This window comes from Podarcis filfolensis, assembly GCF_964270895.1.
Source record: "Podarcis filfolensis genome assembly, chromosome: 5".
Classification (NCBI taxonomy): domain Eukaryota; kingdom Metazoa; phylum Chordata; class Lepidosauria; order Squamata; family Lacertidae; genus Podarcis; species Podarcis filfolensis.
Window position 1 is genome coordinate 93,613,322 of NC_139608.1, and position 24,446 is coordinate 93,637,767.

Genomic DNA, 24,446 nt, shown 5'->3' on the forward strand with positions numbered 1-24,446 from the left:
AGTCTTTTGTTGTCAAGATAGTACACTAAATGAAGAAAACAATAAAATAGGGGGGGAAAGAAAACTGGCTTTTATATCTTGCATTAAATAAATGTGCAGTTGTGTCATCATGATGCAGTTTGCTTGGCCACAGACAGGGGCTGCTGCTGCTGAGCTCAGTGGGGTGAGAGGCAGTGGGTGGGCAGACTGGGCGAGCTGTGGAGGGTCAGCCAGAACAGGCTGCAGAAACCCCAAGAGTAGCTCCTCCACTTCCAGCCCTGGAGCCCCCATGCCCAGGATCTAGAGTACCAAGCCGACTGGTGCTGATTCTAGCCACTTTCCTCCTTCTTAGCCAGCCTGGAGCTCTGCCGCTGCCCAAGCAGAGGCAGGAGGAGGAGGAGGGCAGTGCTGTTGCCACAACCCAGGATAAGGGAGCGCGCTTTGGGAGTGGCGATTGGGCCCCAAACGAGACCCCCAGAGTCCTTAGGCTGTGCTTCACCCACTCCCCTTCCAAGTACCTTCCCCTCTGGCAGGAAAACACCCATGGAACGAGAGCAACGCCTTTCTTTGTACAAATGCTGATTTTGCACAGAAGAAGTTACTTTATTAAAGGACCCTTGACCTTTAATCCAGTCGTGGCTGACTCTGGGGTTGCGGCGCTCATCTCACTATATTGGCGAAGGGAGCTGGCGTACAGCTTCCGGGTCATGTGGCCATCATGACTAAGCTGCTTCTGGCGAATCAGAGCAGCGCACGGAAATGCCGTTTACCTTCCCACCGGAGTGGTACCTATTTATCTACTTGCACTTTGACGTGCTTTCGAACTGCTAGGTTGACAGGAGCAGGGACCGAGCAACGGGAGCTCACCTCGTCATTGCGGGGATTCGAACCACCGACCTTCTGATTGGCAAGTCCTAGGCTCTGTGGTTTAACCCACAGCGCCACCCACGTCCCTTATTAGATATATAATAAATAATAATAAATTTTATTTATACCCCGCCCTCCCCAGCCAAGACCGGGCTCAGGGTGCCTAACAACCAATAATACAAACAAGTTGATTGAAATACAACATTAAAACATGAAAATGCAGCCTCATCACATGAGGAGAAAGGAAAAAAAGAAAGAGGGGGAGGGAATCAAATTGATTCCAAGCCAAAGGCCAGGTGGAACAACTCTTGTCTTACAGGATGTGGTGCTGATGTAACTTTGAGAACTACAATGCGCTTGACAGGCTTTGTTCCCATAGGTTTGTCATTTCAGGTGATAGCGGGCGACATCTCCCCTCTGCAGCCTGGCCCCTGAAGCGACCTGCCCATGCGGGAAAGATCCTGGGTGGGCAGATCCATGGTTTTGCTTTCCGTGCCCTTTCTCAGCGCGGAAGGAAAAATACGTGACCCTTCCCTGTAAGATGTGTGTGAATGAGAAGTGTATGTGTGGTGACAAATTGTGTATGTAAGAATGGAGGTGGGTGGGGGTGATTTGGTCCCCGGCCTGTTTGGGGCTGGCCTTGGCCACCTGGGGCTTGTGGTCCCGACTGCTTTCCTCTTGAAGGAATTCTGTCCTCAATGGGGAAAAGGTTCCCTAAGAGCTGCCCATTTTTCACCCTGTAGCATCATTTCATTGCTCAGATTTCTTCCAAAAGACTTTATTGCATCTATTCAAGTTTGCATCTGATATGTTTGTTTCCTTCTTTTTCTTTCCTTCCTTGCATTGTTTACTCGTTCCCATTTCTTTCTTTTGCTCTGCATTTTTGAATTCCTTCTCATTTGTCCTCATGTGTTCCAAATTAATGCAATTCCCCTCCCCCCCGACATTTCTGTCTTCAATATTTTTCTCATGTGGACTGAGTTTATTATTTTGCTTTCACAAATGTTGACCGTAATCCTCAAACCACTTTGGTCTAATGGCACTGAAAATCAGTGAAGCAAGCTGCCAATTTTAAAACAAACAAAACAGATATAAAATTGGCTTTGGTTGGCAGACCAGTTTCCTGTAGAATCCATTCTCACATGCAAGGATTACATTATTCTCTTTTTTCACATGTTCGGTGTTGAGGCTGAAGCGATCGGGGCTCCTGCATCTTTTAAAGGGATCTTCTGCAGGTATAGTTTGTCAAACTTGCTGAAATGGCCTTCTCTACACAACTATTAAAAGTTCCTCTTTTAGATGTGACCTCCCTAAGTGCGAAAGACAGTTTGTTTTGAGTTCAGATATTGATTGATGGAGTTGCTGCTCTGCCTAGACAGGAATGGCAGGTTTGTTAAGAGCACAATTCTATATATCTCGATATATTCAGCAGTAAGTCCCATTGAGTTCAGTAGGAAGTTGCTTTTTCATTATCATTTTGGATGCCCTTATCTGAATCTTTTCCACCCCATCAATATCCTTCACGGGAGGCAACCACAGCTGTACACAGCATCCCAAGTGTGGTTACACCATAGATTTGTATCATGGCAGTACAGTACTGACAGTTTTATTCTAAGTTCCTTTCCTAACGATCCCTAGCATGGAATTCGCCTTTTGGGTGGCTGCTACATGCTGGGTAACGCTCTTCATTAAGCTATCCATTATGACCCCAAGGTCTCGTTCCTTTGGGAGGGAAGGGAAACGAGGCAAAAAGAGAAGCGAGGAACAGGCAGTGACTTGCACAAATGCAGCTACATATGCTTAGCCATTTTTTGTTTGAGGAATAAGGGATTTATTTCCTTTCCTTTTCCGAGACACAGACTCGGAGCATTCTTCTTCTTCTTCTTCAATAGTTTAATGGTGATTTCATTTTCTACCAACCTAAGTCCTTTCCCCCTTTCGTATTTTATTATAGAACAGGAAACTACGATCCTTTCTAACATCACAAACATTTGGGGCTGAATTAATGAGCATGAAATAGCGACTCTTCCCTGATTATATACGTGTTCAACTCTTTCTGATAAGGATGCCAAGGTTGCCCTAGAACAAGTCACTTAGAGCAGGTATCTTCAACCTTTTCAGACCCAGGACCCATTTTTTAACCCAAACCTGCATTTCGTAATCTTACACCATATTTAAATGGTGGCCATGCCTCTGTAATGACCCAGTTTGGATTAGGCCGCAACCCGCTAGTGAGTCCTGACCAACCGGTTGAAAACCAGTGACTTAGAGGTCATCCCTTATCACTCGGCGACTTCAATGAGTCGATAAGGCTGGGTTTTTAAAGAAAATTATTTGCATTATTTTCAGAATCATCACATATACATTCTGGAAATAAAGGTAACCCATAGCCAACAAAACCAATGAAATTTCCCCAGGGACCCCAGAAAATACACTCACCACAACTTGTAACAGTATACATCAGTAAAACACGTTCTTAGTAAGTGATTCACCTCTGGAACTGATACTTGGTTTTCTGAAGTATTTGTGAATGAAATAAAGGTCCACCATTCTCCTGCAAAGGTGTATTTGTGCTGTGTTCCTCTTCCTGGTCTCAGTTTGTGCTTGTTCTTCTGTAAGGGCAATACACCATACTCTCTTGTACCAAGCGTTCAGGTTCGCACCTTTAAGTCTTTCCAGGGTGTCTGTATAACTAAAATGCTGCCACTAGGAGAAATCCAAGTACGGTGGTACCTTGGTTTTTGAACAGAACGCGTTCCGGGAGTCCATTCGACTCCCGGAACTGTTTGAAAACCAAAGCGTGGCTTCTGATTGGCTGCAGGAGCATCCTGCAGTCAATCGGAAGCCGTGCCGGACGTTCAGCTTCCGAAAATCGTTCGAAAACTGGAACACTCACTTCCGGGTTTCGATCATTCGGAAGCTGATTTGTTCGGGAGCCAAGGCGTTCAGCTTCCAGGGTACGACTGTAGTGGTCCCCCCCCCCCAAAGTCCCAATTATCCTTTAAATACAAATTCAGTAATGCAAGCTCTGGAGGCTTTTTGATATACCGATGAGTGATTTTACTTGTCTCATTAAACACTTGTTCCCTCAAATTTACCGTCAGTCAGTCATGTCCACCACAAGTGCCTATAGATGCCTGTGTCCCACACCACTGGCAGCATACTGATGAAGTATGTTTATACATATATGAAAGTTTAACTGGAGTTAAGCACCATTTCTGCAGTTGTGAGAGCAGTGTTTAAGTTGCCGAGGCTGTTAGTTAATACCGCATATGATTCTAAAATTGCCTTTGAGCCTCTCTGGTGGTATTTACGTTATGTATGATTTCCAAGGGAGAGCACAAGTAAGAAACCCATTGAGCAAACAGAAGCAACCCAAAGGGAGTGGCGGAAGAGGCAAAGAGTGTGTGTGTGTGTGTGTGTGTGTGTGGCTGCTGCTTGGACTGAGTCACAGACCTAGCTGGGGTTGAGCCAGCAGCTACGCAACTCCTATCAGTAGCCTGCCACTGTCAGGCACAATAAAATCTTACTTTGCAGACTTTTCAATACAGTGGTACCTCGGGTTACTTACGCTTCGGGTTACATACGCTTCAGGTTACAGACTCCGCTAACCCAGAAATAGTGCTTCAGGTTAAGAACTTTGCTTCAGGATAAGAACAGAAATCATGCTCTGGTGGCATGGTGGCAGCAGGAGGCCCCATTAGCTAAAGTGGTGCTTCAGGTTAAGAACTGTTTCAGGTTAAGAATGAACCTCCGGAACGAATTAAGTACTTAACCCGAGGTACCACTGTACTCTCATTTTGCTTGACATCCTCTTTTTCCTCTTGTATGTTTTCCAGAAATATGTCTAATGTGTGAAACTTCTGCCTTAGATTCAGGTAGTTAGCTGTGTTGATCTTCCGCAGTCGAAATATATAAAAAAATTAAAAAATTGTCCAGTAGCACCTTAGAGACCAACTAAGTTTGTTCTTGGTATAAGCTTTCGTGTGCATGCACACTTCTTCAGATACACCACTGGTTGGCAAGGTTTACCTCGCCTGGGGCGGTTCACTCCAGCAGAGATCCCTCCGTGGGCTGGATTGCGCATTCGCCCGCGACTTCCGGCATCTGCATTTGCGCAGACGCAATTTCCGGCACCTGTTCATGTGCAGACACGATTTCCGGCGCCACAGAAGCGCTGCGCTGCACCAGTTTAGTGCAGTGTGTGGGGACTCGCCAAGCGGGCAGCTTGGCTCGGGGGCCGGTTAAACAACTCCCGTGGGCCGCTTGTGGTCCATGGGCCTTAGGTTGCCACCCCCCCTGTGATACACAGAAAGCTTATACCCAGTGGCGTAGCGTGGGTTGTCAGCACCCGGGGCAAGGCAAGTAATTTGCGCCCCCTAACCCGTGGATTTGCGCCCCCTAACCCATGGATTTGCCCTAACCCCAGATGTTGCGCCCGGTGCGGCCCGCCCCCCCTGCACCCCCCACGCTACGCCACTGCTTATACCAAGAACAAACTTAGCTGGTCTCTAAGGTGCTACTGGACAATTTTTTCTGCCTTAGAGTTTGTGTCATTTGTAGTATAGCACCACAGGCTGCTCCTTCAGTGCTGGTTTCAACAAGAGTATATAGTCATATTCTTATTCTTCAACTGCTTTCTGTGTACAAAGGTATTTCAGGAAAAACTCTTGCTTTGCTCACACCATAGCCTTTTCTGCCTTTCGTCTGCGGTGCTGAGCTCCAGATGGTCGCTTTTTAATCAGCCGTAGCTCACTAGAAAAATGAATACATTTTCTAAATAAGATTAAGATGTGACTGTAAGATTTAAAATTAAGTGCATTTTCACTTGGGGTGTGTGTGTGTGTGTGTGTCAATTCTACAGTCCATATTTAATATATGCATAAAAAACAATTCTAATGTATTAATTACTTCAAAATGATAAAATTATTCAAAATAATAAAAGTCAAATATTATAACAAATTTATAAGACATAGCAAAGGCTGGTAGGGCTGCTGGGACTGTATTTGTTCTTATATATCTCAGCAGGAAGGCATAATGGTTAAGGGGAAGTTTGGTCTGAAAGCAATATAATATAAAATTAGGTGTGGCGCTCTGCCTGTTCCTGCTTGGTTTTCCACACTGCACTCTTTCTTACAGCTCTAATGTAAGGGCTGATATTCAATCTTATGGTATCAAGACAGTGATGATATATTTGATGAACACCCTTTGTCCAAGTCGTTTATAAAGACGTTGAACAACAACGGGACCAGCTGAGGTCAGACAGAAATTCCTTGTGGAATTCCCAGTGCTCACGGAAGATGTTTTCATCCTCCAAGCATTTTAATTGCAGCTTGGAGTTTTGTAGTTTTAACCAGTTTTTACCTTTCCTGCATCTTATTTCTTGTACACCGCTTAGAGGTTATAGTACTTAAGCCATGTATAAATTGTTTAAACAACAACAACTTCAAGGTTCTGGTATGAATGTGAGATCCGGTGATAAAAGGGAGCAAGCAAGATCTTTCTCAGGCGTTGCCGAGACGTCTCTACGGTTGCTGTCCGTCACTTGTTGCACTGATATGAATCTGCATGTGTTTCTGTTTTTCTTGGTTTCTGTCAAATACAATATCAGCTCACTTGAGCACTGATCCTGCATGTTGGCAAAATCCTCAAATGTTTCCTTCTCTACCGGCCTTGTAAACCTTTATGCTGTAGAATGTCCCTGTCTGGCTGCATTGCTTTCTTCGTTATCTTCAGCAATTTCACTTTATTCAAGTTTCTGAGACTAAAAGCTGAAGGCTTCCTTTCATTTGCTGACTTTAGTTTTTCCATCTCCTGTCAACAGAAGGATTACCAGTGGTTCTATCCTACTAAACTCAATAACACAAACATGGTGTATATAAATACTTTATAGTGATGTGATTCCTTGAAATTCTCTTTCAGCAGCTGCCTCATATTTACCCATTCAGAGCTCTCTCCGAAGTTGGACCTAATGCCTCTATTCCCCCCCTTGCTTTTTTCTCTTTGATTCCAATATAGAACTCTTCTTTGAGAGTGGTTTTCTTTTTATTCAGGCCAGAATTCAGTTGTTTGACTGTACAGTGGTACCTCAGGTTACATAAGCTTTCAGGTTACATACGCTTCAGGTTACAGACTCCCCGAACCCAGAAATATTAATATTTGGGTTAAGAACTTTGCTTTAGGATGAGAACAGAAATTGTGTGGCAGTGGGGAGGCCCCATTAGCTAAAGTGGTGCTTCAGGTTAAGAACAGTTTCAGGTTAAGAACGGACCTCCAGAACAAATTAAGTACTTAACTCGAGGTACCACTGTACAGCCATAGAAAGCATAAGTTCAAGACACCAACTTGGTCGCCATCTTGAATTATGGGGTTTGTTTGAAATGAAAGCCCTTCATGATATTTTGTTAGCAAACTTGTTAAATACAGAATAAGCCAGGCAGAGGCAAACTCAGCCCTCCAGATGTTTTGGACTACAACTCCCATGATCCCTAGCTAACAGGACCAGTGGTCAGGGATGATGGGCGTTGTAGTCCCCAAACATCTGGAGGGCTGAGTTTGCCTTTGCCTGGGATAGGCGATAGTACCATCAAGTGAATTCACTTTTGGTTCGAAAACTACACATGGACTGCTCATTAATGGCTCATCTTCATTCTGCAGGCAGGTTTTGAGTGGAGTGCTGCAGCGCTCTGTCATGCCTGGTGTGCTTTAACATTTTTATCTTGGATTAAGAGGTGGAAGGAATCTTCATAAAGTCTGCAGATGGCACAAACTTTTGCAGATGGCGTAAAGCTTGGAGGACTAATTTGGGACCTCGGAAGAACAGAAATATATTTTCAAAATGAAGTTAACAGGGTGGAGAACTTGGATTCATGACAAAATGAAATTCAGCAAAGACAAATGCAAAGTTCTGCATGGAGAACCCTCTCGACAGTAAGAGCAGTTAGACAATGAAACCAGTTCCCTGTCTTCAAGCAGAGGCTGGGCAACCATCTGCTGGAGATGCCTTGGGTCTGGATTTTCTGTATTGATCATAGATAGCTTATTCTTCAGTTCTGTGATTTTTGTGACCAAAAAATCCAGCATTCTGTCTCCTTTGGTGGTCAACAATATAACTATGGGAAGCCTATGAGCACAACATGGATTTCGTGGCCTTTGTCTGTTGGTTGCTTCCTTTTTTTAATAATATTTTTTATTAATTTTAATATATAAATTATAATACATACCACAAAACTTCACCACTTATACAATATTTTTTGGACTTCCATCAGCACCTCTGATGATCCACCGTTTTTATCACTTCTTATGCATTTCTTAAATTCATATTGCCTTTAATTATCTTAACTAACCATCCTCCCCTTTATCCATTTTTCCAATAGTTCCAATAATTCACCTCACAAAACTTCTTGCAAACCTACAAACGTAGTCTGATCATCACAATTACTTTTCAAATAGTCTGTAAATTTACACCAGTCTTCTGTGAATTTCTGGTCCCGCAGATTTCGAATCCTTCCTGTTAGTTTGTCTAGTTCTGCATAGTCCATTAATTTCATCCTCTATTCTTCTTTCGTCGGTAATTCTTCTTGCTTCCATTTTTGTGCCAATAATATTCTTGCTGCCGTCGTTGCACATAAAAACAGCTTATATTCTTTAATATTTATATCACTTCCTACAATGCCCAGTAAAAATGCTTCTGGTTTCTTTATAGATGTATATTTCAACATTTTTTTCATCTCGTTATATATCATTTCCCAGAAGCTTTTCACTTTTTTTACATTCCCACCACATGTGATGAAATGTTCTGTTGGTTGCTTCCAATAACTTTCGTGTAGCTATCATAGCTACTACTTGTTCATTGAGACACCCTCCGTGAGGGAATGAAGGATAATTGTGGTTGATGAGGGTATGGCTGCTTGCACGCCATTTTCCCCTCGTCCACAGGCCTCTGGTTGCTCTTCCCCTGTGCCCCCTAAATTTTGTGGTATTGTTATTGAATGCAGCTTGGTCCATAATAAGGCCTCGTTGGATGAGGGGGCCAACCTGGTGTGCATTACCCTCGTTGTTGTTGTTGTTGTTTAGTCGTTTAGTCGTGTCCGACTCTTCGTGACCCCATGGACCAGAGCACGCCAGGCACTTCTGTCCTCCACTGCCTCCCGCAGTTTGATCAAACTCATGCTGGCAGCTTCAAGAACACCATCCAACCATCTCATCCTCTGTCGTCCCCTTCTCCTTGTGCCCTCCATCTTCCCCAACATCAGGGTCTTTTCCAGGGAGTCTTCTCTTCTCATGAGGTGGCCAAAGTATTGGAGCCTCAGCTTCACGATCTGTCCTTCCAGTGAGCACTCAGGGCTGATTTCCTTAAGAATGGATACGTTTGATCTTCTTGCAGTCCATGGGACTTTCAAGAGTCTCCTCCAGCACCATAATTCAAAAGCATCAATTCTTCTGCGATCAGCCTTCTTTATGGTCCAGCTCTCACTTCCATACATCACTACTGGGAAAACCATAGCTTTAACTATACGGACCTTTGTTGGCAAGGTGATGTCTCTACTTTTTAAGATGCTGTCTAGGTTTGTCATTGCTTTTCTCCCAAGAAGCAGGCGTCTTTTAATTTCGTGACTGCTGTCACCATCCGCAGTGATCATGGAGCCCAAGAAAGTAAAATCTCTTACTGCCTCCATTTCTTCCCCTTCTATTTGCCAGGAGGTGATGGGACCAGTGGCCATGATCTTCGTTTTTTTGATGTTGAGCTTCAGACCATATTTTGCACTCTCCTCTTTCACCCTCAATAAAAGGTTCTTTAATTCCTCCTCACTTTCTGCCATCAAGGTTGTGTCATCTGCATATCTGAGGTTGTTGATATTTCTTCCCACAGAGCTGCAATTCTCAGTGGTTTAGCAATCTTCCCTCTTCCCAGGCAACTCTAAGAACTGAAGATCTCTGAGGGTTTCTTAACAACTCTCGGCACCCTTAAAAGACTACAGTTCCCAAGATTCTTTGGGGAAGCCATGACTGTGGCGTGTGATACTTTTAAAAATGTATAATGCAGAAGGGGCCTCTCACAGATGCCTCAAATGGGTTTCGTTTGTCCACGAACCAAGGCTTTTAGTGTTATGGCACCAGTAATTTGGAACACTGGAAATCAAACAAACACTTAAAATCCTAAAATATGCATTGCAAGAAGCAATTTGATTGGTCCTTTATTTTGTATTTTATCATTGTATGGTTTAATGATTTTATTGTACACTGCCTCAAGGTTTTTTTTTTTATGAGTTAGCAGTTTATATAAAAAATATTACAAGTCAAAATCATTTTTCCCTGTTATGGTCATTGACCAGCATTTATTCTTATAAGTAATTTGTCTGTGCTTCTTCTAGTAATTTAAACCAGTGGCCATCACCGCATGTCGTAACATTGAATTACAAAACTTAGCTGTGTATTGCATGAGGAAATACTTTATTTTGTCTGTCCTGAACCCGTTGCCAGTATGTTTAATTTGGTGACCCTGAGTTCAATTGTTTTCAGGAGAGGTAGTAAAAATTTCTTTATACACTCTCCTTGCGACATTAATAATTTTATAAGCATATCCTGTTTCCACCGAAGAAGACACCTTAGTCTCCTTTCCTCCGTCCCAAATTGAAAAGCCTCGAGCTGTGTTTCCTAGTAGGGAACAAGACACATTCCTGAATTTGGCATTGTGTTTCAAATCCAACATTTTCTGCCTGAAACGTAATGTGCACTGACATCCATGATTGATGGACAACAGTGCTGTGCATGGCATTGATTGGATCTTGATTCTGAATGAGACCTTGTGCTATCATTAGCCAGAGCTCTTGAAACTGTGTATGAAGAGCAATAAAATAGGCTGAACTAGGTGGCCGGCCACAGAGAGAGAGGAAGAAGGGCTTACTTAGCAGCGGGTGAATGGAAAGTCCCAAGGAAATTTGAATGGGCTTGCAGTGTTGAGAAGCCTTCTCTGCCCTGTGACAAGGTGTCTGTCCAGCCGTTCTGTGCGTTTCCGCTTACATAAGCAGATTGGATCTTAAAGCACAGTCTGAGCTCAGACCTCTTCAGGTTTCAGTAATATGGTTGCAGGTTCAAAATCTGAATCCCCCAGAACCAAATGAAAAATGCGCAGTCTTGAAGCCTGGCTAGGAGCCAAATGTGGAAAGGGTGAATTATCCAGTTACTGAACTCTCACAGGAGCAGCTGTTCCTCTCGAGAGCTTTCGACTCAACATGGTGGGAATGTTTTGAATGCACAAACGTATAAAATAATCTGGCAAAATTTCAATCACTTTTCAAAGGCAGAATAAAAACTTGAAGGAAAGCCACAGTGCTTTGGAAGCGTGTAGAAGATTTATAGGCCCCTGACAAGCAAACAAGTCGGGGGGGGGGTGTCTCTTAAATTCCAGTTGCTGTTTCTCTGTGGAGGCTGCAGCTAGGAATGGAGGATAAATTTGATTCAGTTTGCGTTTAAAGGCAAACATACCCTATTCACACTTTCTGAAACGATCTGCAAACCGTAACACAGCCAGCCCTCAAAATTCACACGTCTCCTAATTTTTCAGTGCAGTTTTCCAGCCAAGTAATGTGCACAAGTATGAATGTAGCAGGGGGAGGAGTGCATATAAATATGCATATTGGCAGAAGTAAGAACAAAAATACACCGAATTTCAAAAAACTGCGTACAAAATTGTGTACGTTTAAAAGTTGCACTAAAATCTTGCTGAATTTTCGTGAGAACTTTTTGATACCAGTTTGTGATGATGATGATTTTTTTTTAATGTGGAGAACAGAACTTTGGAAAGACTGGAAAATGAGAAACCCTTTACAAACAAACAAACAAACAAACAAACAAACAAATAAATAAATAGCTGATTATTTTTAATTAAAGGGGTAGAGATCTTTTTTTAAAGAAAAAAAATGCACATAAATAAGAAAGCAGATTTGGCAGATAATGCCCATCCCTAGTTGCAGTATGGTTGCAGCTGGAAGTATTGTTCTTGTAACAGGGTGTTGAAATGGGTGGTTCAGCTGTGTTGCCAAATGAGGTTGTATGCACCTTGCACACTCAGAGAGCAGAGTTGGAGTGTCTCCAAGAAATCTCAAGTTATACCTTCCCTCCCTCTGAAGCTGCTGCCACATGTGTTTGCCACTGCTTTCCAAAGCCTGTGATCCAACATCTGTCAGGGATTTTTTAGCTGTGATTCTTGCATTACAGAAAGTGGACTAGATGACTCTCGGGGTACCTTCTATAAGATCAGGGGTCAGCAAACTTTTTTCCACTTTCCCTCAGACCTTGTTGAGGGCCAGACTATATTTTGAAGAAAAAAACGAACAAATTCCTATGCCCCACAAATAACCCAGAGATGCATTTTAAATAAAAGGACACATTCTACTCATGTAAAAACACGCGGGCTGGATTTAGAAGGCGATTGCACCGGATCCGGCCCCCGGGCCTTGGTTTGCCTACCCTTGTATAAGATCTTCCTAAGCATTTCAGGGGGATGAGAGCATGTTTCCAGTGCTAAATTACTCATGGGTCCTGGCACCAGTGCCCACAATGATTATGTGGAGTCATCTGTCCCTTTGGGGGTTTCCAGTTTGCTGGACTCACTGCTCTCTTTGATGTACATAGTGACACCACCTCCAGTAGGCCCTTCCAGTAGATTTTGTGTCCATAGACACAACTGTGTCCCACTGGTTTTCTGTGTTCCACCACATTCCCATTGTTCCCATTAGAGGCTATCCTGTAAGACCAAGCACTCTAGTTTACCTATCATGGTCCAGAGGCTTTTAGCATTAGCGTATAAGCACTTGTGAGGGACGCGGGTGGCGCTGTGGGTTAAACCACAGAGCCTAGGACTTGCTGATCAGAAGGTCGGCGGTTCGAATCCCCGCGACGGGGTGAGCTCCCGTTGCTCGGTCCCTGCTCCTGCCAACCTAGCAGTTCGAAAGCACGTCAAAGTACAAGTAGATAAATAGGTACCACTCCGGCGGGAAGGTAAACGATGTTTCCATGCGCTGCTCTGGTTCGCCAGAAACGGCTTAGTCATGCTGGCCACATGACCCGGAAGCTGTACGCCGGCTCCCTCAGCCAGTAAAGCAAGATGAGCGCCGCAACCCCAGAGTCGGTCACGACTGGACCTAATGGTCAGGGGTCCCTTTACCTTTATATAAGCACTTGCATACAGCACTTAGTTTTTTGCCTGCAGTTGTCTCTCAGTTGCTCTCCTGCGACCTTTTATTCACAATGCGTAGTTCTGTGCCTCCTGTAATTAACTGTACATCAGCTTTATCACCTTCACCAACAGGGGAAGATTCATTCTGACCCTTCTCAGCTCCTGTCGGATTTTCCTGCTCGATCATTGGAGAGGCAGCATGGCATAATGGTTAGAAGGAACACGGGTGGCTCTGTGGTCTATGTTATGGTAGAGGCCCGTAGAAGAAACTTCATACTCTGCTCTCAAAGTGCACAGGAGTTTGGCCTTTTGTTTTTCCCATCCAAAGTAACAGTTCATTATAATAGCTGCAGAAAAGATGTGAGATATGTAGGGTTTTCAGCGCGAGTCCCCGTGGCTGATGTAATGACTCAGTCCAGGATCTCCATAGTCTGATAATCGTACAAACATAATGAAGATGTTTCAGGTGAAGGGAAGTCAAATCTGTCACCATTTTTGAAAGTTTTAACAACTCAGGCAATGTTAGATCTGTTGCTAGAAGGGGACAGATATATTCTGCTTAATGAAGAACGCGATGTTTAAGAAAATTAATCTCAAAATGGTGGCACATTGCTGTGTTGCAATATCAATGAACTGGCACAGTTTCCACCTTTTTAAAGTGCCTCATTTGTATTGTCTGCTCTTGTTATTAAGTATATAGCATTTCACCAAACAAATATTATTCACCCCCCCTTTAAAAATAGTTGCAGTGGTGTGAAGTGTACAACTTAGCTCTAGTGATACACTAGGCACTAACCAATAGGTGTTAACAACAACAACAACAACAACTATATAATATAATATAATATAATATAATATAATATAATATAATATAATATAATACTGCCTTTCATCCAAGGATCACACGGTGGTATGTTTGTGTGTGTGTGTGTGTGTGTGTGTGTGTGTGTGTGTGTGAGTTTGGGGCTTATTTCCCCTTGGGGATGAATAGGGATGGGACTCAAAGACTTTTCTTAACTGGGTTTGTGTTCCAAGTTTGTGTCACAGTTGCTCAGTCCACGATGACGCTAAGCTTGTTGCACCAGTATGGTCTCATTCCTCAGCCTGGAATGTCAACAGTGAACTCAATTCTGGTGTTGATTTTTACAATTCCAGCCAAAAAGATCTCCCTGCAAATGCGAATTGTGTGCCCCCAGGGCACACAAAAACAACTCCCTTCCTTGGATCCTGTTTTTGGGTGCAAGCACCAGAAAACACAGTAAAACTTACTTCTGTGAGTAAACATATATAAGATGGGTGGTGCCTTTGTGATCCCTTGAGGCAGTTGATGTTCTGCCTTCTCCAGGGTTCCTGTGATCTGGGATTTCTCCCAAGCTTTTGAATACCTCCTACCACTTTCTAAAAGGTATTTTGCTTTCTGGGGCTCAGTGCGCTCTTCAGTGGTGGACAAAGGTTCTTGCACAAAATTATTTCACCCACTGCTGTTTCATGCTAGAATTGGTGGGGTGATATAATGTGTCCCAGAATTGACATTAGAAGTCTAGCAGAAGAATATACTATTGAATTCAGTGACACTTGCTCTCAGCTAAGCAGAGTTTAGATTGTTGCAGAGTTCTGTATTTTTCCGATTTTTTTTTTATTGTAAGGAAATGTAAAAAATTGGGAGCCGTCTTATACACAGATAGTGCATGGGGGAACGGGCAATTGGTGGCAGCCACGAGCAGGAGATTGTCAGTGGCGATTGGGCGGGTGATTGGTGACTGCGACAAGGCCTGCTGACGATTGGCTGCTGCTGCTGCGGCAATTGGGCGGGCAGTTGGCGGTGAGCGGGCGGACGATTGGTGGCTTCGGCGAGGCGTGTGATTGGCAGCGGTGGTCAGGCGGGTGAGCGATTGGTGGCAATCCCCCCCAAAAGCTCAACAACTCTGGGCAATCCCCCCCTCCATTTCCCTAATTTGGTGTCCCAAAAAATAGGGGTCGTCTTATACACGGGGTGTGTGTTATACACAGAAAAATATGGTAAACAGCAATCCAAAGCCCATCCTAAAGCCAGATGAGCTGTCGATGTCTTTAAAATACTTTTTCATTAAAAGTGAAGTTAATGAGAAGGCTGTGAGTAGGATGTGGCAACCTATGTAGGATCCGGGGGGGGGGGAGTTTTTGTGCCTTTAATAGCTAAACAGAAGACACTGAATGCTTCTGCTAAGGATAGAGGTGTTGCAGCTAGCTTGTATATCTGAGTTTCCAACACTGGCTGCAACCTCTGTTGCTGCTATTTGTTCTTTAATTTGTGTTTATGTAATTTCTGCCTTCCCTTCAAGGCTTTATTATTATTCATCCTCCGTTGATCTAATGTTTTGGATACTCAATAAAATTACCACAAATGTTCTGACACACTGGGGTAGTCTTGTTCACCGATGTTTAATTAATTAAACAACATAGTTTTATTTGGGTTTTGAACAAATGTGCAATTAATTGTTACTGTTCTGAAGTTTATTGTGTTATAATCTTCCTTCGTGGGTCATGCAAACTACTGTTCAGAACAATGGTTTTTTTTAGGGTGGCGCAGGGGGAGAGTTTATGTAACCAAGCCAGGGTGGGGTGGGGGCTGAAAAAGTTTGGGAACCACTGGATTAGACCGTTGGGACATTTGGATGGCATGTATAATTAATATGGCAAAAGTTTTCATTTTTGTTTACTGCAATATAGAAAATATTTCTAAACTCCACATAAAAGTAAGCCAAATTTAGTTTATTAAAACAGCTAAAACAACTTAAATCAGTGATGGCCAAACTCGGCCCTCTAGCTGTTTTGCGACTACAACTTCCATCACCCCTAACTAACAAGACCAGTGGTCAGGGATGATGGGAATTTTGGTCCCAAAACAGCTGGAGGGCCAAGTTTGGCCATCACTGACTTAAATGGCTTACCATATATAATAGAAATAAACTTGCTAAATCTAAATCTGCTCTCCTTATATGGTCAAGAACAGCACTTTGAATTCAGAACAGAAACTGATTGGCCGTAAGTGCAATTGGGTGAGGATTGGCGTTATATGCTCAAACCGTCTTGCCCCAATGAGTAACTTGACTGCTGAATCTTGCAGCAGCTGAAGTTTCTGAAATGTCTTCTGAGGCAGCCCCAAGTCTAATATTTTGAAGTAATCTAACCTAGTGGCTACCAGAGCATAGACTGCAGACGTTAGGCTATCCCTATCCAGATAGGGGCAGGACGTGGGTGGTGCTGTGGGTTAAACCACAGAGCCTAGGGCTTGCCGATCAGAAGGTTGGCAGTTTGAATCCCCACGACGGGGTGAGCTCCCATTGCTCGGTCCCTGCTCCTGCCCACCTAGCAGTTCGAAAGCACGTCAAAGTGCAGGTAGATAAATAGGTACTGCTCCGGCGGGAAGGTAAACGGCATTTCCGTGCGCTGCTCTGGTTCGCCAGAAGCGGCTTAGTCATGCTGGCCTCATGACCCGGAAGCTGTACGCCGGCTCCCTCGGCCAGTAAAGCGAGATGAGCGCCACAACCCCAGAGTCGGTCACGACTGGACCTAATGGTCAGGGGTCCCTTTACCTTTACCTTTGTCCAGATAGGGGCACAGCTGGGCCCCCCGCTGGAACTGATGGAAGGAACTCAGTGCCACGGAGGCCACCCAAGTTTCAAGAGCAGCCATGGATCCAGAAGAACCCTGAAGCTATATACCCACTCCTTCAGAGGAAGTGTAACCCCATCAAGAGCAGGCAACCTGCCAGCCATCCAGTCTAGAGAACTGCCCCCTATTAGTTCCCCAGTCTTAATCTGGATTGAGCTTCAGTTTATTGACTCTCATCCAACCCACCTGCAGATGCAAAGAGAAGTAGAGCGGTGTGCCATCAGCATACTCTTGACAATGTACTCCAGATTTATGGATAACGCCAGCAGTTTCATGTAGATCAGGAGTCAGCAACCTAAGGCCCATGGGCCGGAAGCGGCCTGCAGAGGTCGTTTGACCGGCCCATGAGCCGCTCCCGAACTGAGCTGCATGCTCGCGCACTGCGCTAAACCAGTGCATCGCGGCGCAGGGACTCGCTTCCGCGGCGCAAAAAATCATGTCTGTGTAGATGCAGGTGCTGAAAACCACAGGCGCGCACACGATCCAGCCCATGGAGGGATCTCCGTGGGACCGATAGATACCGTATATACTCGAGTATAAGCCGACCTGAATATAAGCCGAGGCACCTAATTTTAGCACAAAAAACTGGGGAAACTTATTCACTCGAGTATAAGCCGGTTCACCACACCATAAACCTGGTGGTAGCGGCAGCGGTGGAGGAAGAACAAGCAGCCCAAAAGGGCTGCTTTTGGGCTGCTTGTTCCTCCGCCGCCATCGCAGACAGCGGCAAGGGTGGCGAAGGAGGAAGGAGCAGCCCGAAAGCAGCTGCGCCTCTCCCAACCGCGGCTCCTGTGCCTGCCCTTGTGAGAGGCGGGCGGCGGTGGGACCAGCGGCGAGAAAGGGCTCCTTTTGGGCCGCTTGTCCCTTCGTCGCCGCCACCCGCCTCACTCGAGTATAAGCCGAGGGGGGCTTTTTCAGGATTAAAAATATGCTGAGAAAGTCGGCTTATACTCGAGTATATACGGTAAACCTTGGTGACCCCTGATGTAGATGTTGAACAGTATAGGGGATAAAACTGAACCCTGGGGAACCCCACATTGAAGGCTTCAGGGGCCCAAAGAGTACTCCTCAAGCATCACCCTTGGGAATGATCACCCAAGTAGAACCAGAACCATCACAAAGCGGTGCCACACACCCCTAACTCGGACGTCTGCTCCAGAAGGATACTGTGGTTGATGGTATCAAAAGCCACTGAGAGGTCAAGGAGAATTAAGAGGGACACATTTCTTTCTCTGCTGGCAGAGGTCATCATACAGGGCAACCAAAGCAGTTTAGGTGCCAAAGCTGGGCCTAAATCCCAACTGAAATGGCCCATTAGTTGTGTCATTAGTTACTATGCGCAGGCTGCCTTTGGGATTTTGATAATTAAGTATTGCTGTTTTTATCTTTTTGCTTTTTTGTATGCACCCTTATTTTTGCCTAAATGGCAGTTCACCTGCCAAGCATAATTTGTTTTTATTTTGATAGTCAAACAGTATATAAATTTTATGAAAAACATAATTCATTGTGTTTCCGTTTGCCTTTTGGATCTTCCCCCACATCTTGGGACCTGAATTTACAACTTGAATGCCATATTGATCTCCACTGGCTGTAGTTGCTTGGCTGAATTTGAGTGATTTTCCCAGAGGACATTAACAGAGTTCTTGGGGGTCTCTAGCCAGTTTCACACACAAACTTGGCTGACTGTAGCCAGTCAAGTTGAGCTACTCACTTTGGTCCATTCTGTGATGGTTTCCTCTCTTAGGGAGGGACTCCTATCCTCCTCTCTTGAAGGAGGCAATTGTGTGTTTTCTACTTTAGAAGTTATCCTTAGATCCCCTGAATCTAACTAATCTGGTCAGTTTTATGGGCAAAGTTTATTTGTTTGTTAAATTTCTACCTTACCCTTCCTCTGAAAGGATGGGGTGGTAGCGGTTTGGCTCTGGGACATTCAGGAGGGAAATGATCATATAGATCTATATCAATCTGATTTCAGGCTACGTTTTGGTTGGCAATTGCGTTGGTTAACTGGTGGATCTATGCCATGGGTAGGCAAACTAAAGCCTGGGGGCCGGATCCGGCCCAATGATCTTCTCAATCCGGCCTGCGGACGGTCCGAGAATCAGCGTGTTTTTACATGAGTAGAATGTGTACTTTTATTTAAAATGCATCTCTGGGTTATTTGCTGGGCATAGGAATTCATTCATTTTTTTAATCCAATATATAGTCCGGCCCCCCACAAGGTCTGAGGGGCAATGGACCGGCCCCCTGCTGAAAAAGTTTGCTGACCCCTGATCTATGCAGTGCTTTTTTTCTGGGGGGATGCAGGGGTACGTCGTAAACCCGTAAACATTTTGTGAATCTAAGTTTGACCTCATTGAGGTGCAGTATTTCAATATGAGTAGGAAAATGAGAGTACCCCTAAACATTTTTTTTTATAAAAGCACTGGATCTATGTCAAGAGATATATAGGAGCCTATCCAAGCAGGCTGATTTTCTTGGATCTCTGTTGCTACCATTGAGGCATTGCAATGTGCAGACTCCTTGTTAGGAAGATTTTACTGTATTTTTGGTTTTTACTGTATTTTTGGTTTTTATAGAAGCCGCCCAGAGTGGCTGGGGAGGCCCAGCCAGATGGGCGGGGTATAAATAATAAATTATTATTATTATTATTATTAAGATCCCAGAAAGTAATGTTGATGCATTTATGCTTTGCACTGCTTTGTGGAATTTGTCTAGTGGAGCTCCTCAAGATCTGATCCTGTCCACCACATTCTTCAACATCTACATGAAACTTCTAGGAGCAGTGTATTTGGAGATCTGGCGTGATCTTACCACCACTTGGGTGGCAAAAAGCTGCCTGTAAAAAAAATGGCACCAATAAGTTGATTACACCCAGCTCTACTTTTTTCTGCCAGGCCTGGGTGAGGAAGTGGTAATTGAGAACAGATGTCTGGTGGCAGGGATAGACTACAGGAAGAAGAATAGAATGAAACCCATATGCCGAGATCTTCAGAAGAATACCTGCTCTAATTAAAAACCCTACATAAGTTTGAGAGTGGCGTGAAGGTGCAATGGGATCTGCTCTTCAGAATGCACTCCCTAGGGAAGCTTGCCATGCAAGTTCTCTTCTTATCCTCCAGAAATTTTTTGTTCCAAGTTGGTATTTCGGATGGGAGGCAGATGTTGCTTTACTGAGTGGGTGATACACAATTAGAAGTCATATTTGGAGCGTCCCCATTGAAATTTGCTGAGAATGATTAAATATTGCCCACTGTTTCTTCTGTAGTGCTTTGTTTCTTTCATTTATAAAAGTATTTATATGCCACCAGATCGTAAAACGTCAATGTGGTGTGCAACAATAAAACATAAAACTGCATTTGAAATAGTACAACATAATCGGAAAAATGACTTGCTAATTCAGAATGTTTTAAGCAGTTGCAGGCGGAATAAAAAAATAACTGAGAGACGCCTCAGCGTCAGAATCAAGAATGCCTGCCGAATTTCTGCTGGAAAAGTATTCTATAGCAAGGGAGCAACAGAATTAAATACCTGGTATCTACTTGAAGCTAGTTTAGCTTCTGTGATATGGAGGGAAACTGGATGCTCTTAGGGACTGAGCTGTGATGTAAGCGTTCAATTGGTCTTTAAGATATGTGGGACCCTAGTTCTTCAGGGCTTTATATACCAATCTGAGCCAGTAGCATATGGGAACTGGTGCATATATTCTAGCAGAGATGTCTCATACTGTTGGTTGTCTGCCCCCACCAGCAGCCAGCAGCTTGCTGAGACCCTTAAAGCCAGAACTATTCTATCATTTTCTGGCCAAATTCATACAGTCTCCTTTCTAAGAATCTTGGTCCCTACTCAGACTAAGACAGACAGTTTCATAACTTCATCCCACCCTCTTGCTGGTATGATTTGATCTCTCAATTGGCCACTGATTTTCCATAAATTAGCATTCATTGTTAATTGCAAAGTCACACAGAGTTAGAAGTACTTGGAATTCAGGCATGGTAGCCCATAACAGTATTTTGAAATCTACGCAATCGCATAAATCAGCATTGATATTGTTGCTATGCAGTGCCATTTGTGCCGTTTTCCTAGTGTGAGACTCGATTCCTATTCACTAGCTAAGTTTTTCTTCCAGCCAGGTGCAGGTTAACAAGAGCCTTGCCATTGTGAACACCTCTGAATCTTGAGATAGGGTAAGAAATTCTGATGTTTAAATATGTTAAGGTTGTGTTATTCATAGCTGTCAAGTGTCCCTTATTTGGCGGGACAGTCCCTTATTCCAGCGCCATGTCCCGCTGCTGTCCCTTATTGATGGATGTCCCTTAAATAAGCTACTGAAGGTAATGGGGCCCTTTCTATTTCCAGCTGTCCTTTGTCAACAACAAATTGTTGCTGTTTTTTTGTGTTGAATATGTGCGATATGGTAATTTATGGACCTAATAGGTATCTAAAGCCATTTGCACGCAACAAAATATGTATTTTATCAAAGTAATTGTTGATTCCATATTTTTGAGGCTGCTGGTCCCTTATTTTCAAATCTGTAAGTTGACAGATATGGTGTTATTTTAATTCATTTAAAACATTTATATGCTGAGTTTAAGAAAACCCTTCCAAGAAGGCTTACCATAGAACACGGTTTTATTTTCTTGATTGCTCACTGATTTTACACTCCATATTTTTTTCTTCCAGTAGCACCTTAAAGACCAACTAAGTTAGTTCTTGGTATGAGCTTTCGTGTGCATGCACACTTCTTCAGATACACTGAAACAGAAGTTGCCAGATCCTTCTATATAGTGAGAAGGTGGGGAGGGGTATTACTCAGAAGGGTGGTGGGAATGGGTGATTGGCAGATAGCTGTGATGAGCCTGTTGACGACTCTTAACGACTGCAATAGGTCTTACAGGAAAAAGCAAGGGGTGAGAAGGTGAAAAATGGCTTTGTCATGTATAATGAGATAAGAATCCAATGTCTTTGTTCAGACCAGGTCTCTCCATGGTTTTAAGACATTGGATTCTTATCTCATTATACAAGAGTCATTAAGAGTCGTCAACAGGCTCATCACAGCTATCTGCCAATCACCCATTCCCACCACCCTTCTGAGTAATACCCCTCCCCACCTTCTCACTATATAGAAGGATCTGGCAACTTCTGTTTCAGTGTATCTGAAGAAGTGTGCATGCACACGAAAGCTCATACCAAGAACTAACTTAGTTGGTCTTTAAGGTGCTACTGGAAGAAATATTTTTTTTTGTTTTGACTATGGCAGACCAACACGGCTACCTATCTGTAACTCCATGATATGTCTGCATGAGCAGGAGATTTCTGCTGTTTGCAGGGTTCTCTGGCTTTCCATGGGTTTATGCCTGGCCGCTGTGGGAACAGGATACCCCTTAGTTCTCCATTGATATGATGACAAGGGAACCGTTATTGGAGCTAGTTGTATGGCAATGTACTGTGCAATTACAGTAATCTCCTTTCAGCACTAATCCGTACGATGGTGACAGGGATCCCCTCCGAAGTCTCTGCGGAGGAGAATATGCTGCAAAAATGTTGATAGGCACCGACTGTTTGATACGGAAACAGATGATATTTAGGTAAAGTGCTTCACATGGAGGCTCCCATTCAGCTGACAGTGAATAGTCGTTGATAGGACTTTCCTCCCAAATATTCTCTCTCCTACATGAATGACTCTGATCTTTTTAAAAGAGTCACCTACATTAAGGATCCCTGCAGTATGTCTTACAGCAGTGAATTCCATAACAATGGGTTGTTTGTAGCACTTTTGTCCTTCTTCAGCTTGTTGTCCATTAATTTCATTGGCCCTGTTTACAAATCATCTCAAGCCATAGTTAAACTATGGCGTTTCACTAGTATTTGTGTGCCATGGCTCACAGTAAATATTGCATCTGTAAAGTATGGGGCAATGTTCATTTATTACCGTATTTTTTGCTCTATAAGACTCACTTTTTCCCTCCTAAAAAGTAAGGGGAAATGTGTGTGCGTCTTATGGGGCGAGTGCAGGCTGTGCAGCTATCCCAGAAGACAGAACAGCAAGAGGGATTGCTGCTTTTGCTGCACAGAGATCCCTCTTGCTGTTCTGGCTTCTGAGATTCAGAATATTTTTTTTCTTGTTTTCCTCCTGCAAGAACTTGTGGTCTGGTGCGTCTTATAGAGCGAAAAATACGATAACTAAATTTCATGCAAAGCAAAGAATAAAGCATAGCAGGAACATTTTGTGTACAATGCAAGGGCTGGGTGGGAGATTTGATAGTTTCTATTTGGAAAGAAGGTTTTTCTTAAAAAGGACTCTACCCAAATAAGTCATTGGACATGTCTGGAAGCGTGCAGAGTGCTGTTTTCCTTTTGATAGCTGGGGCAGACTTTTTAGAAGTTGCGTTTGGAGACGCATCATTCTGATATCCCCCAAAAGTTTGCTCTTGCTCAGTAGAAGATTAAGAATTGTCTGCTTTCTTTGTATCCACCCAGTTCACTGACCTGAGCATTCTTCTTGATTGGAAGGAGGTGATTCAAGCAGAGGTTACTAAATCCATTACTTTTGTAGTCTTTCCTGAAAATAGCAGCAGCTTCCTCTTAATGTGGGTCCTGCTGCATCTCTGCACTGGGAATAACTGAATCAATCAATCAGTCAACCAATCAATCAATCACACCTGATGCAAGTGAATGATCACTCTCCAGAAGAGGTTGATTGGAAGGGGCCAAGTCCAGACAACGAATTATGCAAAAATATGGTAGGATAAGAACCCCCCCCCCCATGGATAAGAACCTTGGATGTGTTTAATTATTTGTTTCTTGTGTTCACGCAGTTTGAGAATTGCTCATGGAGAGAGGAGAGTGCTTCCTATCTCTGTGTGCATTTCTGCATTTTGGACCATTTCCTGTTTCAGGTTCATATCCGTTTCCCACCCAATATATGTTTGTTTAACTTTAATAAAATGTGTGTAAGCAAAGGTTTTAGATCCCCAGGGGTCTGGTTAGATATCACTACTTCCTAACATTCTCCCTTCCTTTTAATATCTCAAGCTCAGGATAATGATTCTCCAGATGCATCAGCTTTCAGTGTTTACGTTGACTCTCACTTACTAGACTCTCACTTTATTTTCTGCCAAAGGCCGTAGCCTTTTCCAGGCTCTTAATATTGTCTCACTCTGGACCTACTGGCCTGTGCAGATGGTCCTTAATCAGTTGCCAACTTGCAGTTTGGACGTTCTGCTCCTAAAGGAAGCACAAGAAATGCCTGGTGCTAAATCAAAATGGCGATAATGCAGCCAGTAAGTGGCTTTTCCGACAGGCTTTTTACTTTCCTTATTGCAATTTGCGTTTGATTGGAAAACACTGGCTTGTGTTAAATGATAAACCAAACTGGGGCTTTACTGGGGCTGCACAAATGTGACAGCTCCTGCAGAGGAGCTTTCAGCTGTAGTGTGAGCAGGAACTAAAGTCATTTAGAAATGGTTGTATTGGGAGGGGGGGAGGGAGGCAGGAATCAGTTCTGGGTGTCACCAGCAGGGAAAGAAAGCTAAGTTTGCTAGCAGCACACCGCTAAGTAAAGTTTGTTCCTTCTAATACAGTCTCTGTGGCTTCTCCGTAATCTTGCAAATGCTACATGCAGTCGTCCAGTGAGCTCCCCTCCCCCTGGATGCTGCTCAGCAGATTGGTGGAAGAAGTCCAAAAGAGTGGACAAGCTTTTCTTTCCGGCCCTAAGGGCACCATTGGTGCTGGACAGCTTCTACTGGATTTGGCTCCATGGAAG

The 24,446-nt window shown here is 43.8% G+C and overlaps 1 protein-coding gene across 4 annotated transcripts in view; it reads left to right on the forward strand.

The window, feature by feature from the left end:
* Positions 1-24,446, forward strand: part of NTF3 (neurotrophin 3) — a 61,730-nt gene that overhangs the window by 33,350 nt on the left and 3,934 nt on the right. Inside the window, exon 1 of one of the 4 annotated variants that reach the window (XM_083616015.1) lies at positions 20,752-20,868. The exons of the other annotated variants lie outside the window; for them this stretch is intronic. The gene's annotated coding sequence lies outside the window, so the exon portion shown is untranslated. Of the gene's footprint in view, positions 1-20,751; positions 20,869-24,446 lie in introns of those variants that run through there. 4 annotated transcript variants of the gene reach the window in all.